We start from the raw sequence: 17849 nt of genomic DNA, 5'->3' as shown, positions 1-17849 counted from the left end.
TTTTCTCTCTCCATTGTTTTTGACCAATGAAAAGAGAGAAAAAGAAGGTTGTCATAAAAGTTGTTAGCAAATGGTTGTTCAAATATTATTGCTCTTAAAAAATATCTATATATATAGTGATGTGCAGGTGGTGTATCGTGGAAAGGAGGGAGTAGATACTTTTCATCAATAATATGATTTATAAAAAAATAAACTTGGAGTGTTATTTTTTGAAGAAAAGTTTTATCATTCATTGTTGTCCAACCTTACTTGATGGATTATTCTCTGCGATTGGTGTATCATGGAAGGAGGGTGTAGATACTTTGCATCAATAATATGATTTAGAAAAATTTAATTTAGAGTGTTATTTTTTGAGGAAAAGGTTTACCATTCATTGTTGTCCTACTTACTCGATGGATTATTCTCTACGATTGGACGCAAAGAATATTAAGTTTATACACAAAAAAAATGAACACAATGAGTATGATTTGCGGTAAATGAGAATATAGTGAACAAATAACAAGAACATCCACGTGTCAAGGATGGACAATGACATATATACTATAATGCAATGTCGCAACAAGAAGCAAGACTTGTATGGTCAAAACCACAATTTTTTTTGTGGTGGTCGGGGTTTGAACGCCGACCTTACATATATTATGCATTGTCCATATCAACTGAGTTAAACTCTGTTGGAACAAAATATGTTTAACAATGAACCTTAAAGAGTTTTGATGATAACAAGGTATTAAAAATTGTAAATTGGACTAGCTAATATTTGTTCAAGTGTACAGGACCATAATTATAAAGTTACATCATCATTGGTTCTGAATGAGCAAATAAAGAGCAAAGGAAACAACAAAATGAAGCTTAGATGATTCTGAAGGCAAAGCGCTCCTGAAGTCAAGCTGCTCCTGAAGAAATAGCGCTCCTGAAGTAAGCTGCTCCTGAAGAATAGTGCTTCTGAAGACAAGAGGTCCAGAAGCCACATCATCAGAAGCTGCGTCATCAGAAGCTGCAGAAGTCATATCATCAGAAGCTGCATCATCAGAAGCTGCCTCATCAGAAGCTATTTCACCAGAAGCTGAATCTCAACTGGATTTGCAAAAGATTCAAGAATTGAAGAATTATCAATGCAAAAACTGTCTATTGGATTCGAAAACACAAACAAAGGATTAGTGGAATTTTGCAACGGTCATTTCAAAGGTGTTTGAAGGCTTGTGCTTGCATTTTGGACGAAAGCGTTGACATTGTACTTTGTACGAATTGTACAACCACGTTCTCCACTACTCTGTTTTGTGTCCACGCTTCAAGACAAGAAAACAGCTCCAGAATACGGTCTCGCCTGCATATATGTTCCTTTGGATAAGGAATGGATTTCAAATTGGTTCTTCATAGGACAACAACCAAATCAGGCAAAAGATCATTGGTGAAAGATCAAGCTTCAACAAACGACTCTTTGGTGTGCTGGCAATTTCACAACGTCTCTTTCACACCTCTATATAAAGGAGTGAAGACCTAGAGTTTTGGTAATGCAAGAACGCTGAACGAAAGACTCACAAGATTTTCACAAGTACCAAACCTCTGCTGAAATTGTTCTGCATTCACTTAGAATTTCTGTGTCTCAAAGTCATATCTTAGAAATTCTTAAGTCCATTGAGTCTGTATCTGATTTGTATTGTGAGCACCTCTGATTGTATATCAAGTGTTCAACCTTAAACAATTTTCTGTGTAATTTTGTTTAGTTAGGAAGTCTCTTGCAGTTGTGCTTGAGCAGGAAGTCTCTTGATTGTGTTCTTGAGCAAAGGAAGTCTCTTGCTTGTGTGCTTGAGCATTGGAAGTCTCTTTCTTGTGTGCTTGAGCATTTGTAATCAGATATTACTCATAGTGAAATCTCCTTGGAAGTGCAAGGGGGACTGGACTACTTCCGGATTGTGGAAGGAACCAGTATAATTGCTTTGTGTCGTTCTTCTTCTCTCTCTCTGTTTTATTCCGCTGCATTTAGATTCTGATTATCACTTCAGAAGCTGTCTCACCTAGCTTCTGATCAGTGTGTTCAGTTTTTAGGAGAAAAGAAGAATTTTTCAAAACACAATTCAACCCCCCTTCTTGTGTTTTTCTCACCTTCAATTGGTATCTAGAGCCTTGGTCTGTTGTGTAACACTTAACCGTGCAACAGTCAAAGATCTGAGAAAAACATGTCTACTCCTCCTCCTACTGGTCCTAGTGATACTAGCTATAAACATGTCTCACATGATTATAGTGATAGTAAGAAAACCAGTGTTGGAAAAGTTCCAAAGTTCAATGGAGATGCTGAAGAGTTCTCTTGGTGGAAGACCAACTTTTACAGTTACATCATGAGCCTGGATGAAGAATTATGGGATATTCTGGAAGATGGTGTTGGTGATTTAGTCCTTGATGAAGAAGGAGCTGCTGTGGATAGAAAGAAACATACTCCAGAACTGAGGAAACTTTACAAGAAGCATCATATTATCAGAGGAGCTCTTGTCACTGCCATACCCAAAGCAGAATACATGAAGATGAGTGACAAATCCACTGCTAAAGCTATGTTTGCTTCTCTCTGTTCAAATTATGAAGGGAGCAAGAAGGTCAAAGAAGCAAAGGCTCTCCTGCTTGTACATCAGTATGAGTTATTCAAGATGAAGGATGATGAAACTATTGAGGAAATGTACTCAAGGTTTCAAACCTTAGTTTCTGGGCTACAGATTCTAAAGAAGAGCTATGTTGCTTCTGATCATGTAAGCAAGATACTCAGAAGCTTACCTGCCAGATGGAGACCAAAAGTGACTGCCATTGAGGAAGCTAAAGATTTAAACACTTTAAGTGTCGAAGATCTTGTTAGTTCTCTCAAAGTTCATGAGTTAAGTCTTAATGAACATGAGTCTACTAAGAAGAGTAAATCAATAGCTCTTCCATCCAAAGGCAAGTCATCAAAAGCTCTCAAAGTGGTTCAATCTGAAGAGGAAGAACAGTCAAGTTCAGATTCTGAACCAGATGCTGCTGAAATGGCCATGCTCTCAAACAGACTTCAATATCTGGCCAAGAAGAACAGAAAGTTTCTCTCCAGAAGGGGTAACTCCAGAAGCTCAAAGAAAGAAGATCAGAAGGGATGCTTCAACTGTAAGAAGCCTGGACACTTCATTGCTGAATGCCCTGATCTTCAAAGATAAAAGTCAAAGGACAAGTCAAAGAGGTCTACATTCAAACCAAGCAAACTCAAGAAGCAGATTAAGCAGAGTTTAATGTCAACCTGGGATGATTTGGGTAGTGAATCTGGATCTGATAAAGAGGAAGCTGATGAAGATGCAAAGGTAGCTGTTGGGTTGGTAGCAACAGCAACTTCAGAAGCTGGATCAGATTCAGACTCAGAAGATGAAAACGAGGTATATTCCAAAATTCCCAGAAATGAACTTGTTGAGTCACTTAAAGAACTTCTTACACATTTTGAAGTAAGAACCAATGAGTTGAAGGATTTAAAAGAAAAATATGCTGATTTGGTACAACAGCAAAAATCAACTCTATTGGATCTGAAACTTCTGAACAAGGACTTAGGGGCTTTGACTTCATGTGTAAAACATATGAAGATCAGCTCAGGTTCTTATGTCAGAAGCTACAAGAAAAGTGTAATGAAAAACCTTTAAGTAACCATGAAATTGCTCTTGAAGATTTTATTATATCTGGCATTGACAGAAGCAGAGTGGCTTCTATGATTTATAGCATTTACAAGAACAACGGCAGAGGAATTGGTTTTCCAGAAGTGAAACTTGAGAAAACCAATCTAAAATCTTGTTGTGAATGCATCAAGGAAGGTCTGAAAACATTCTTTGTACCAGAAGGGGCTGAGTTGGAAACTGTTGTTCAATCAGAACCTGAAGCTTCTAGTTCTAAGGCTAAAATTACTTCAAAGCCAAAGAACTCTAAGTCAAAGGCTATGATCAACTCTGATTCCAAGACTTCAAAGGTCAGGATCCTGAAAAGATCAGAACCTATTCCTCAGAGTCTGGTGAAACCAAAATCTGGGGTTCTGAAGTCTAAGTTTCAGAAGAAGACAGTTGCTGCTTCTGAAGTACCAAAACCTAAGGTGATGGTTAATCAGAAGCAACCCAACTCACAGCACAAGGTACAAGAAGTGAAGAGTAAAGCCTTAAGTACTAACCTTCCAGGACCCATAGAACAATGGGTACCTAAAACTAAAAATGTCAATGATGCAGGTATGTCTAAGAGCAGTGCCAAAGCAAAGATCATGGTACCTAGACAGCGGTTGCTCAAGACACATGACAGGAGACAAGTCTATGTTCCTCAGCCTAACAATGAAAGAGGGAGGAAATGTGAAATTTGGAGGCAACCAGTCAGGCAAGATCATAGGTACAGGAACTATTGGTAATTCCTCTACCTCAATTAATAATGTATGGTTGGTAGATGGTCTTGAACATAACCTTTTGAGCATTAGTCAATTTTGTGATAATGGTTATGATGTGCTTTTTGAAAAACCCAACTGTACAGTAATCAACAAGAAAGACAAATCCATTGTGTTCAAGGGAAAGAGAGTTGACAATGTCTATAAAATTAATTTTTCTGAACTGGCTGATCAGAAGGTGGTTTGCCTACTATCAGTGAATGATAAGAAATGGATGTGGCACAGAAGGTTGGGACATGCTAACTGGAGGTTAATCTCTAAGCTTAGTAAGTTACAACTTGTGAAAGGGCTACCAGACATTGACTATCATTCAGATGCACTCTGTGGTGCATGTCAGAGAGGGAAAATTGTGAAATCATCTTTTAAAACCAAAGACATTGTTTCAACCTCAAGACCTTTAGAATTACTCCATATTGATTTATTTGGACCAGTGAGTACTGCATCCCTATATGGAAGTAGATATGGATTAGTCATTGTTGATGATTACAGCAGATGGACTTGGGTGAAATTCATAAAGAGTAAAGATGTTGCGTGTGATGTATTCAGTAGCTTCTGCACTCAAATTCAATCTGAAAAAGAATCAAAAATTTTGAAAGTCAGAAGTGATCATGGTGGAGAATTTGAAAATGAGCCATTTGAAGCTTTTTGTGAAAAACATGGAATTTTCCATGAGTTCTCTTCTCCTAGAACACCACAACAAAATGGGGTTGTAGAGAGAAAGAATAGAACTTTACAAGAAATGGCCAGAACCATGATTCATGAAAACAATTTACCAAAACATTTTTGGGCAGAAGCAGTGAATACAACATGCTATGTTCAAAACACGATCTATATTAGACCTATTTTGGAGAAAACAGCATATGAACTCTTTAAAGGAAGAAAACCCAATATCTCTTACTTTCATCAATTTGGATGTACATGTTACATTCTGAACAACAAGCTCTACCTAAAGAAATTTGATGCCAAGGCCCAAAGAGGAATCTTTTTAGGTTACTCTGAAAGGTCAAAGGCATACAGAGTGTATAATTCAGAAACACTTTGTGTTGAAGAATCTATGCACGTTAAATTTGATGACAAGGAGCTTGAAGATAAAACTTCAAAGCAAGGTGAAAGTTCTGCAGAGATACAGGTTCCTGAAGCTACTCCAGAACCTGATCAGATAGCTGAATCTGAAGATAGTCCAGAAGCTGAACCCACATCAGAAGCACAAGATGAAGCTGCTTCTGATGAAGCACAAGATGGCTCACATCAAGCAGATCCTCCCAGAAACACATTCAAACACAAGTCTTCACATCCTGAGGAGCTAATCATTGGAAACAAAGATAGTCCAAGAAGAACAAGATCACATTTCAGACAAGAGGAGTCAATGATTGGACTAATCTCAATGATTGAACCTACAACAGTTGATGAAGCACTTTCAGATGATGGATGGATCCTAGCTATGCAAGAAGAGTTGAATCAATTTCAAAGAAATGATGTGTGGGATCTGGTACCCAAACCTCAGCACAAGAACATTATTGGAACAAAATGGGTATTCAGAAACAAGCTGAATGAGCAAGGTGAAGTAACAAGAAACAAAGCCAGGCTTGTTGCACAAGGGTATAGTCAACAAGAAGGCATTGATTACACTGAAACGTTTGCTCCAGTTGCAAGATTGGAAGCAATCAGGTTACTTCTTTCCTATGCAGTTAATCATGGCATAATATTATATCAAATGGATGTCAAGAGTGCATTTCTAAATGGTGTCATAGAAGAAGAAGTGTATGTCAAGCAACCTCCTGGATTTGAGGATATTAAATATCCTGACCATGTTTTTAAACTGAAGAAATCACTATATGGCTTGAAACAAGCTCCCAGAGCTTGGTATGATAGACTAAGTAATTTCTTAATCAAAAATGATTTTAAAAGAGGACAGGTTGATACTACACTCTTCAGAAGGACCCTTGAGAAAGATATTCTTGTTGTGCAAATATATGTTGATGATATAATATTTGGTTCTACTAATGCATCTCTTTGCAAGGAATTTTCTGAGTTAATGCAGGATGAATTTGAAATGAGCATGATGGGAGAGCTGAAATTCTTCCTGGGCATTCAAATCAATCAATGCAAAGATGGAGTCTATGTTCATCAATCAAAGTACACAAAGGAGCTTCTGAAGAAGTTCAAACTTGAAGATTGTAAGGTGATGAACACTCCAATGCACCCTACGTGCACCTTAAGCAAAGAAGATGAAGGAGCTAAAGTAGATCAGAAGCTGTATAGAGGTATGATTGGTTCTTTGTTATACCTCACTGCATCTAGGCCAGATATTTTATTCAGTGTATGCTTGTGTGCTAGATTCCAATCAGATCCTAGAGAATCTCATATGACTGTTGTCAAGAGAATCTTCAGGTATTTGAAAGGAACGACTAATCTTGGACTCCTTTATAGGAAATCCTTAGATTATAAGCTAATTGGATTCTGTGATGCTGATTATGCTGGTGATAGGATTGAAAGAAAGTCAACCAGTGGCAATTGTCAATTTCTGGGTGATAATCTTATATCCTGGGCTAGCAAAAGACAAACAACTATTGCTATGTCTACAACAGAAGCAGAATACATTTCAGCTGCAAGTTGTTGTACACAACTACTTTGGATGAAACATCAGTTGGAAGATTATCAGATAACTGCTAACAGTATTCCCATTTATTGTGATAATACTGCTGCTATTTGTTTGTCTAAAAATCCAATTTTGCATTCAAGAGCTAAGCACATTGAAATCAAACACCATTTTATCAGAGATTATGTTCAAAAAGGAATTTTAGATATACAATTCATTGATACTGAAAATCAATGGGCTGATATATTTACTAAGCCTTTAACTGTTGAAAGATTTGATTTTATAAAGAAAAATTTGAACATGCACTTTGTATCTGATTAAATGCTTGCTTGCTCCTGAATAGGATTTTAGGTTCTGAAGTTAGTTCAGAAGCGGTAGTCCATCAGAAGCTCCTTATTGAGGTTCTGAGGAAAACTCGCTTCTAATGATGACGTCAGCATCTGAAGTCCAGAAGCTGGATTTGTTGCTTCTGAATAGTTGAATTAGTGGAAACGTTGGAAGTTACCTTTTAAAAAGTAACTTCTGGCCCATTTAACTTGGTAGTTACTCTGTGAACTTCTTACGTGGCCTGTATGTGTTGGTGTATAACTAAAAGGGCAATGATGATTTAATAGCTTTGAAAGTACTTTTCACGCGCCCCCAATTTTGTCATTAATGTTATGTTTGTTTGTCTCTTTTGAATTGCAATCGTTTTACTTTTAACACTTTGACAATTCACACACTACTCACTCACAACAAACACATTTGCTCTCAAACCTCTTGCGAAGTAAGCGCATTCTCTCAAACTTAGAACCCTAAAATCTTCATCTTCTTCAAATCTTCGTCAATCATCAAATGGCATCATCAAGCTCAAAAGTTTCAGAATCTACTTCACGGATGGTCCCTGAATTTGACTACAAAGGAAGAAGCATGAAATTGGAAGAATGGGAACTACAGGTTCAAATAGAAAATCCGGTGGATTTTGAATCACTCGCCTTCCATGAGTGTTGGATCAGAAGCTACTATGAAGAGCAGGAACTTATGCATTACTTCAAGATGTTGAATGGACCAACATACGAAGCATTGGTAAGACACTTCTGGGTAAGGGCTAAGGTTTATGACAAAGCTGCGTCTATAACTGAAGAAAGTCAAATGGTGTTGATTTATCCCGAACTGGAAGGGAAGACCAGAGAAGAAATGGGACTTGAGCCATTTACAGGTATTGAAATCAGGTCAAGTATTTGTGGTATTCCAGTGAGAATTGCGGAATGGCAGATAGAAGCTGTACTCTGTAGAGAGGCCTCTGGAAAATACTCTGGAATTGATCTCTCAAATACAGCTGAAGAACGCCTCTGGAAGGAAAAAGTAAACTTGGCACTGTACAACTCAACGCAAGCAGGAAAGTATGCTGATCTAAGCATGGATAAGAAGCTGCTTCTGAAGATTCAGAATGAGGACTTACTTCCATGTGGTGGTAGTGAGAAACCCAATTTGGCACAAAAAGTCTTTCTTCAACACTTCATTAAGAAGGAGAAAGTGAACGTGCCAAAATATATGTTCAAATACTTGATAGAGTGTCTGAAACAGAGTCAGCTGCAGAATAGAACCTGGGTACCTTATGGAAGACTCTTGTCAGAAATATTCTATCAAGGAGGAGTCTTGGACAAGCTAAGCAGTGCTGAAGCCTTCACAGATGAGCTGTTTGATACTAAAACTGGAAAGTTCATTAATCAACAAACCCTGAAGAATATGAAGTTGATCCCTGCTGTCACCAAGCTTCATACAGATTTGAGTGAATCACTTGTTAAGTCTGATCTTATGAAGGACTTTCCACCCATCTGCAAGAAGGATCCCATTGAAGTGCAGATGTACTATATCAAGGAACATTTTGAGGCAACCAATGAGAGAATCAGATTGGAAGATATTCCAGAGGAAATGTATGGTGGTGCTCTGCCACGAGCCAGAGGCAGAAAGTCAAAGAGGAAGATGACTGCAGAGCAATATCTAGAGGTTGAACAATCTGCTAAAAAGGCAAAAGTTGCTACTGACAAGCTCAAAATTGGTAGTTCATCAGTACCTTCTATTGAAGAAGCCATTGAAGACATGGATTCCAGGATGATCATGGATGTTGGCATTACTCTTGATCAACCTGCAATACCAAAGAAGAAAAGGAAGCAAGCAGTAAGGAGGACCAAGAACTTCCCTCATGTTTCTGAGAAGACTGAAGCTGCTACTATTGTGTCAGAAGCTATTGGAAAAGCTATGGAGATTGCTGCTGAGCTACAAGAGTCTGTAGTTTCAGAAGCCAAGCAACTGTTGCTGATGACCAGTGAGTCTGTTAAAGAGGATTCTGTTCCTGAACCAGAGAAGGTAATTAATATATCATCAGATTCCGCATCCACACCATTATCAGATTCTGATGATTCTGATGATGATATACCCTTAGCCCAACTCTTTCAAAAACCAGTAAAAAGCAAGTCAACATCAACCAAAACCAACAAAAAGCCCTCTCAGTCAACTACTTATGAGCCAGTTGGTCACATAATTAATGAGAAGTTGGCTGAAATGGCTGTGCAGAGAGAAAAAGTCATTGAGACTATCTTTCGCCTTAACCCTCAACCCCTTAACATTCAACCTCTCAACATGATTCCTCCAGAAAATGTTGAATCTACTTCAGAAAAGGCCTCTGAAGCAACTCCAGAAGCAGCTGCTTCTGAAAATGTTGTTTCAGAAAACCCCCATCAACAAACACCTGAACCACATAAACCCACAACACCCCCACAATCACCAACAGCTACCATTGACCCCCAACTCAACACTCAAACATCAACTTCACCACAACAACCACCAACTGAAATTGAACACTCCCCAGAACCAACTCCCATGGATGTTGACAACTCTCTAGTCAATGTTCAAGCCTCAACCTCTACCACACACATTGCTTCTGACCAGCCTTCATCTTCAAACACACAAACACACTTTACCATTCCAGTTCCTAACCCTGTTCAAGATTTGGAAATCAGTGATTCTGATCTTGAAATCCTTGAACAACCACCCTCAAACATCCTGGAATCTGGATATATTAATTCTGAGCTTCTCACAATCCTGAGTCAGATGCATCATCTTGTGGATCAACGAAGGACAATTGATCTCACAAGTGCATATGAAGACTCCTGGGCATCTCTTCAGAACCGGGCAACTGAGCTAATTGAAAGCATAAGGGCTAAGTGCATCAGAAGCAAGGAAGCTTCTGTCAGGAAGTTAATGGAGCATCTGAATCAGAGTCTCAGAGTAAGAAGTTCTACACTGCTCCTGGCAAACCAGCCTTTCTTCTCAGAAACGGCCTACTTGACCAGAGAAGCAAGGTTGTGTAAGCTTCTGAAGAAACAGATGGCACAGCAGCAGCAAGAAGCTAGAGAAAGGGAACAGGCTCTTCTCCAGAGGCAACAACAGCTTGAAGAACTGTTGCAGAAGAAGATTGAAGAAATGGAGAAGATGAAGAAACAACAACAAACCAACCCTTAGTTGCACACATTTGTGTTATTTTTTTGTTGTTTGTTTTAAATTCTTAGTCCTTGTTTCTGAAACCATCTTGTTTTATTTCTCTATGCTTCTGAATGCTTACTGCTTCTGACTGCTTACTGCTTCTGATAATTGGATATTCATGTTCATATATTTTGATCTGATTTATTTAATTAATTTCTTGTATACTCTCTTTTGTTTGAGTTTTTCTCAAATCTTTTTGTCTTTTATGCTTATTTGTTTATTTCATTTTGTTTGATAATGACAAAAGGGGGAGTATATGTGACAAGTATTGAAAGGCTCTGAGCCCCATTAATGGCATTTGAAATTTTTGAAAAACTTCTATCATTGTGACCTTATTGGTATAAGCTATGAACGAACTAAGAAGTATCAAAATTCAAGTAAAATTAATTGAACCATTCTTCTTTTCTATAAGTTAATTCTTTCATTGATTCAATTTTTTTTTAAAAGCTCTGATATTTTTTATTATGCGAAAAATGAATTTAATTAACCTGGATAGAACTTAGGGGGAGCTTACAAACCTCACCTTAAAGACTATCAGACTCAGGGGGAGTTTGAGCTTACAAACCTCAGACTCTGAGCTTACAAACCTCAGAACCCCAAAGTCAACTTGTTAATTAGATTTACAACAATTGATCAATTTTAAATACTTTTGTTTGTCATCATCAAAAAGGGGGAGATTGTTGGAACAAAATATGTTTAACAATGAACCTTAAAGAGTTTTGATGATAACAAGGTATTAAAAATTGTAAATTGGACTAGCTAATATTTGTTCAAGTGTACAGGACCATAATTATAAAGTTACATCATCATTGGTTCTGAATGAGCAAATAAAGAGCAAAGGAAACAACAAAATGAAGCTTAGATGATTCTGAAGGCAAAGCGCTCCTGAAGTCAAGCTGCTCCTGAAGAAATAGCGCTCCTGAAGTAAGCTGCTCCTGAAGAATAGTGCTTCTGAAGACAAGAGGTCCAGAAGCCACATCATCAGAAGCTGCGTCATCAGAAGCTGCAGAAGTCATATCATCAGAAGCTGCATCATCAGAAGCTGCCTCATCAGAAGCTATTTCACCAGAAGCTGAATCTCAACTGGATTTGCAAAAGATTCAAGAATTGAAGAATTATCAATGCAAAAACTGTCTATTGGATTCGTGATAGAGCCAAACCGCAAGCGCACGGCCTATCGAAGTAATAGTAGTAAGTAGAGTATCGTTCCGCTAGGGAGTTGGTCAATTTAATTAACTTTTAATGAATGATTAGAGGAGAGAAAGTTGATTAGAAAGGGTTTGATTGCTGAAGGTAAAAACAATAATAATAAAGGGGCCTTAGGATCATTGGTTCATCTTAATAACTAATCCTTCACTAGACAAAACCTAAACTTCTAATTTCATGGTTTACACACTAATTTCTAAAGACCGGTTTCCCTTAGCCCCTCACCTTTCCGATGAAAGTCCGGTGAGAGTTTACTTCTAGCAACCAAGCCTATTTCACTGACGTGATTACTAGAAGATGCATAGAGGATTGAAACTACTCTTTGTCTCAATAGTTGCAAAGACTATTTCACTGTTTTGTAACTATTGTCTAGATTCACTTGTTCCAACATCAAGACTCCGCTCTCGCTTTATGAATTGATGTTTGGGATGATGGATTAACGATTATCAAACCCTCCGCTTTCGCTTCCACAGTTTGATAATTGTTAATCCACGTTAAGACGGTGAATCTAGATTAGAAATTAGGGTTACATAGAAATTAGGGTTTAGACATGTTTTGTTTAGGATTGAGTCATTAGACTCCCCAATAATCCTAAGACTAAGAAGTCTACTCACTCATGTTCATCGTAGACATGGAGGAAGAAGAGAGAAATACGGTAAAATAAATTGCAAGGAAAGTAAAAGGAAAATAAAGACTTTTATTAAAATAATACTTGAAATAAACAAAGTAAAGGATGATTGTTTATGGTGGAGAGCTACTCTATTTATAGCTTTACATTCGACTTAGAAACTAAGCAACTAAAAGGATAAAACGGTAAAGCTGCAACAGGGTAACTTGGCCTTGAAGAAAAAGCAGCAAAAGTGGTTCTGGGGACGGGCACGGCCGTGCCACATGTTGGCACGGGCCGTGCCAAGCTTCTGGTAAGGGGGATTGTATTTTTGCCCCGTATCTTCGTATTCTTGCGCTGTATTTTGCTCCAGTCCTCTTTCTTTTGCTCCAAGACACCTTCCACCATATATTTATTCCTAAAATAAAATAAAACACAATTTGAAGTAAAATATTCTAAACTAAAATAAAATGCAATAAAATAAAATCAAATCTAAAATAAAACTAAACTAAATAAGGCAATAAATAATGCTATCTATGACTCATCAAACTCCCCCACACTTGAATCTTTGCTTGTCCTCAAGCAAAAGGCAGCAAACATAGCAGCAACGAAGATTGATTTATGGCAATATTAAGAACATAAGTCTCAAAGAAAGGTTTTGCCTCAAGTACACTAATTTCAATTTCAAACACTTCTCATGAACCTATTCTACCCAACATCAAGTCTCAAGTGAGTGTGTGTGTGCAGTCCAACCCTTTTCTTGCTCCTGTATAAGACAGATATTATGAGGAATAGGTTCTATCCTTAGTGATAAAGTAACCGAGAAAAGTCCTTTCTTCATTTCATATAAGAGTGATGGGAATTTGAGTTAAAATTAAATTAGATATAACAATTAAGCACAAAGGGGCTGCAGATGCTTAGGGGCTATCTATCCTCGTAGGAAGTCTTCTCGGATGTAATTGTCCTTTCCCCCTAGATTCAAAATCACCCTAAGCAGTGCTGCAAGATTATTTATTTGTTTCATCTCCGCGTAGGAAGTCTTTTTGGATGTAATTGTCCTTTCCCCCTAGCATTGATGAATTTGTTTCACTTTAAGTTCAAATTAAGGAGTCACCACCACAATTAGGAAGTCAGGATGTAATTGTCCTTTCCCCCATATGTTGGTGCCATTCTCCCGCCCCATTTAACATTAACAAATTAATAAGAATATAACAATTAAGAACAATTTGATTAATTTTCCCACACAAACTTATACTACTTTTACTCTTAAGACTTTAAAGGGTCTAAGTTAACACTAAAGATAGAACGTGTTCCTTAAAATACCTATTCATACATTTACTCAAGGATTGCAACCGGGTGCTTTTCTCATTGGAGATTTTCACAATAAAACATGATATGGGTATAGCAAGAACATAAGAAACACAAGAAACTATTTTCATGTACCAGAGACAACCTTTAGAGAAGAGACAAAACAAAAATTTTATGCCATATTTACATTAAAAACAAGCTACTTAGTCATGCCTCTTGCTATAAAAACAAAACAAAAGAATAAAGTTCAAGGGAGTTTGGGAACACTACGACTCTAGACACTTTATTAGGCCCCCCCCACACTTAGGGGAAGCATTGTCCTCAATGATTCAAAAGAAAAAGAAATTAAAAGAAGAAGAAGAAGGAGGAGTAGAAGAAGATGAAAGAAGGAGATGAGTAGAAGAATGAGAGATATAGGGAGAAGAAGAAGGGAAGAGAGGAAGAGGAAAGCTCACATTTGTTTATTGAGGTCCGTAAGGAGGACCTTGAAGTTGGAGGTGTTGCATCATCCGACGGAGCATCTCATTATTTTCATCATTGACACGGTTGCCCCTTTGAACTTCATTGCGAAGGCCGGAGATCTCAACACCTTGCCTTTGTTGCTCGGTGCTCATCCTCTCGATTTCATTGTGAATCCATGTCCATCTTTGATTTTCATTAAGCTCATCGGCTTCATGGCCATGGTGCCCCTCTTGGTGCAAGTTAGCACCTTCTCCTTCATCATGGTGCAAGCTAGCACCCTCTCCTTCATCATCTTGTTGTTCTAGAACCTGCACATCATCAACATACAACCAATTTTCTTCCACCTCGGTGGTAGTCCGAGATGGGTTAGGCAATAAAAACACGATTGGCACATTTAGCTTAAGTTGGTAATGGAGTGGTGGACGATGTTTAATGAAATTCATAGCAATGAGGGTTTCCCGGTTAAGCTTATTGTTTCCCTCAATTGGTTTGATCCCCTCATCCTCACTCACACCAAAACATCGAGCTATGTATGTAATGATGCCACCCACCACTATGTCTCCCCTACCGGCTGGTCTAGTAGCTACAAAGTCTAGGTAATCAATCAAATAAAAGCCAGTGTTGACGGGGTGGTTATAGAGCATTGCCCATAACATGAACAACTCATCGGTTCTAGTGTTTCCTAGCTCGGTTCTACCCCAAATAGTGCAAGCCATGACCCTCTGAAGGTACCTAAGTACGGGGTTGTGAATGTTGCTAGCTTTGTTGGCTCTAGGGACATAGTTATCAAGGCCGGTGATACGGTTCCAAAAGGCAGCTGGGTCATAGTTATCCGGTTTCAGACTATCATCCCAATGATCATGAATATACCCCTCATTGACAAAACCTAAGGCTTCACAAAAGTGCTGAAGAGACATATTATAATCAATGTTCATTAACCGGAAATCAACTCTATGGTTAGGGTTATCAAAATTCAACTTATCTTTAGTGAAAACAAGTGAGCTTAAAAATTCATAAGTAAAATTCTCATAACCCCTCAAAGGTGTTAGCATATCAGTCCAACCTAGCCTACCTATCAACCTAAAAACATCATCTCTAAGCCCTAGCACTTGCAAATCATAGGAATCAGGATATCTAGAGGGATGTAAGGTTTTAGAAGTAAGAATTTTGTACCTGTCCCTTTGTTTGTTGTCTTTGAACTGAATTCCATGATTCTTGACTTGTGTTTGCTTCTTTGGGGGAGGACCGGAAGAACTTGCTGGTTCCTTTCCACTTCTTCTTCTTGAAGCCATTTGACCTTGGTTATGGTTGGTATGAAAGTTTGGGGTTTGGGAAGATTTTTGGTGGAAAGGATTGGTTTAGGGTTGGGGTGGATGTTTAAGTAAGGTTTATGGGTTTAGTTATGGAGATTGGTTGAGGTTTTGTGGTGATTGGGTTAGGTTTTGAAGGATTAGGGTTTTGGTGAATTATGGGTTTGGGTGGATGAAAGTTGTTTTTGATTGGTGATTTTTGTTTTGGATGAAGTTTGTGATTGATTGGTGAAAGAATGGAGTAGATTGATGAAGATTTGAGTGAGATATGGAGGTTTGAAGGTTTGAAGGTTATGGAGGTTTAGAGAGAAGTTTGAAGGTAGAGAGAGGTTTGTGGTTTGAGAATGAATGGAGAAGAAGAAGAAAAATTTGGTTTAAAAAGGCCAGAACACGGGCACGGCCGTGCCAACCTTGGCACGGGCCGTGCCAACTTTCTGTGGCTCCCAACCTTCTTTTCTTCAAAAACACTGGCACGGCCGTGCCAGATCCAGCACGGGCCGTGCCAACACTCTGGTCAGAGGGACTTCAAAATTTTTCATTTTCTTGATTTTTCTCGAATCATACTTGGACAATTACCTACAAAACAAATTAAAACAAAGAAAAACAAAACAAAAACAATTAAATGCGTGGGTTGCCTCCCACGAAGCGCTCTTTTAATGTCATTAGCTTGACGGTTAGAAAGAGTCCTTAGAATGGATCAAAGATATCATGTTGTGTAGATGGCGCTATAAAACGTTCTTTCACAACATGATCGTTAAGCATGCAACAAGAGTAAAGAGCGGGACCTTTCATAACGTTTTCCAACTCAAATCCTACCATCTTATCACTCACTTGAAAGACGATCCTACCAAGTTTAACATCAATGAGGGCTCCTGCAGTTGCGAGGAACGGTCTACCTAGGATTATAGGGACGTCATCGTCCTCTTCAATGTCAACGACTACAAAATCAGTGGGGATGTATATCCCCTCTATCTTAACAGGTATGTCCTCGACAAATCCTACAAGTTTCATGGTAGAACGATCAGCTATTTTTAATTCCATCTCGGTAGGTTTCAACTCTCCTATCCCTATCCTTTTAAGCAGAGACAAAGGCAGCAAACTAACACTAGCTCCTAAGTCACATAAGGCTTTGTTTATGGATTCATTCCCAATTTCACATGGTATGGCAAAGCTACCTGGATCTCTAAGCTTAGGGGGTGCTTCTTGGATGATTGCACTAGTTTCCTTAGCCAAGGCTATTGTCTCATTATGCTCTATATCCCTTTTCTTTGAAAAAATTTCCTTTAAAAACTTGGCATAAAGAGGCATCCTAGACAAAGCTTCAGCAAAGGGAAGTTTAATGCAAATCTTCCTAAGTATGTTAACAAATTTTTCAAATTTACCCTCTAATTTAAGCTTTTCGGGATTTAAGGGGGATGGAGTTTTGTTTTCTTCAAGTGGTTTAGCTTCTTCTATCACAACTTTATCACCTAAGGGCTTGACATTTTCTTTCCCAATGTTTTTAACCTTAGCAAAAGTTTCGCCTAATTTACTACCCCTAAAAGATATGACATTAACTTGGGCTTTGGGGTTGGCTTCGGTTTGACCAGGAAAGACTCCCGGTGTTTGGGAAGATGTAGCCACTTGTTGGGCTATTTGGGCGATTTGTGTTTCAAGCATTTTAGAGTGAGTAGCAATAGAATCAACCTTGGTATTGAGCTTGGAAAGAGAATCATTCAGAAATCCAGTTTGGTTTTTGAGTTCTTGAAGTTGTTTGTTTTGGTTGGCAATAGAGTTTTCCAACAAAATTTCCAAATTGGATTTTTGAGTGAATCTTTGGTTGTTTGCATAACCGGGTGGTGCTACTTGTCCATAGAGATTTTGGTTTTTATAAAAATTTTGATTTTGTCGCATCCCTTGGTTGTATTGAGCATAATTCATTTGCTCAACACCATTAGTAGCACTACCTAGTTGGCAATCAACACCAGCATGACCAGCTATACCACATATTTCACAAGAAGGAGTAGATGCAGAATTGATAGCACTAACATTGAATTTTTCAAGTTTTTCAGTTAGTGTATCAATTTTAGAAGCAAGGTGATCATAGTTAGAGACTTCGTGTATACCTGCCTCCTTTTTGGAGGATGAAGAACTAGAGATGGCTCTCTCGTCGGTCCATTTGTAATGATTTTGAGCCATGTCTTCAATTAGGGCATACGCCTCCGTGTAGTTTTTGTTCATAAGTGCTCCACCTGCAGCTGCATCAACAGACATCTTAGTGGTATAAGACAAGCCATTATAAAAAGTGTGGACTATAAGCCACTTCTCTAGGCCATGGTGGGGACAAAGTCTTAGCATTTCTTTGAAATGCTCCCACGCCTCATAGAGAGATTCCCCATCTTTTTGATTGAACCGTGTGATTTGGTCTCTAAGTTT

General features: G+C 38.3%; 1 non-coding gene across 1 annotated transcript; it reads left to right on the top strand.

Moving 5' to 3' along the window:
* The first annotated feature begins 17742 nt into the window (after positions 1-17742).
* LOC146901241 (small nucleolar RNA R71) lies at positions 17743-17849 on the top strand. The gene has a single exon (XR_015024314.1). It is a non-coding gene; the product is annotated as a small nucleolar RNA R71 (small nucleolar RNA).

This window comes from Medicago sativa, chromosome 8 (genome assembly GCF_051527215.1).
Source record: "Medicago sativa cultivar Bolivia chromosome 8, Bolivia_mono, whole genome shotgun sequence".
NCBI lineage: Eukaryota > Viridiplantae > Streptophyta > Magnoliopsida > Fabales > Fabaceae > Medicago > Medicago sativa.
Note: the sequence above shows the minus strand (reverse complement) of the source record. Positions and strands in the feature narration are given on the sequence as shown.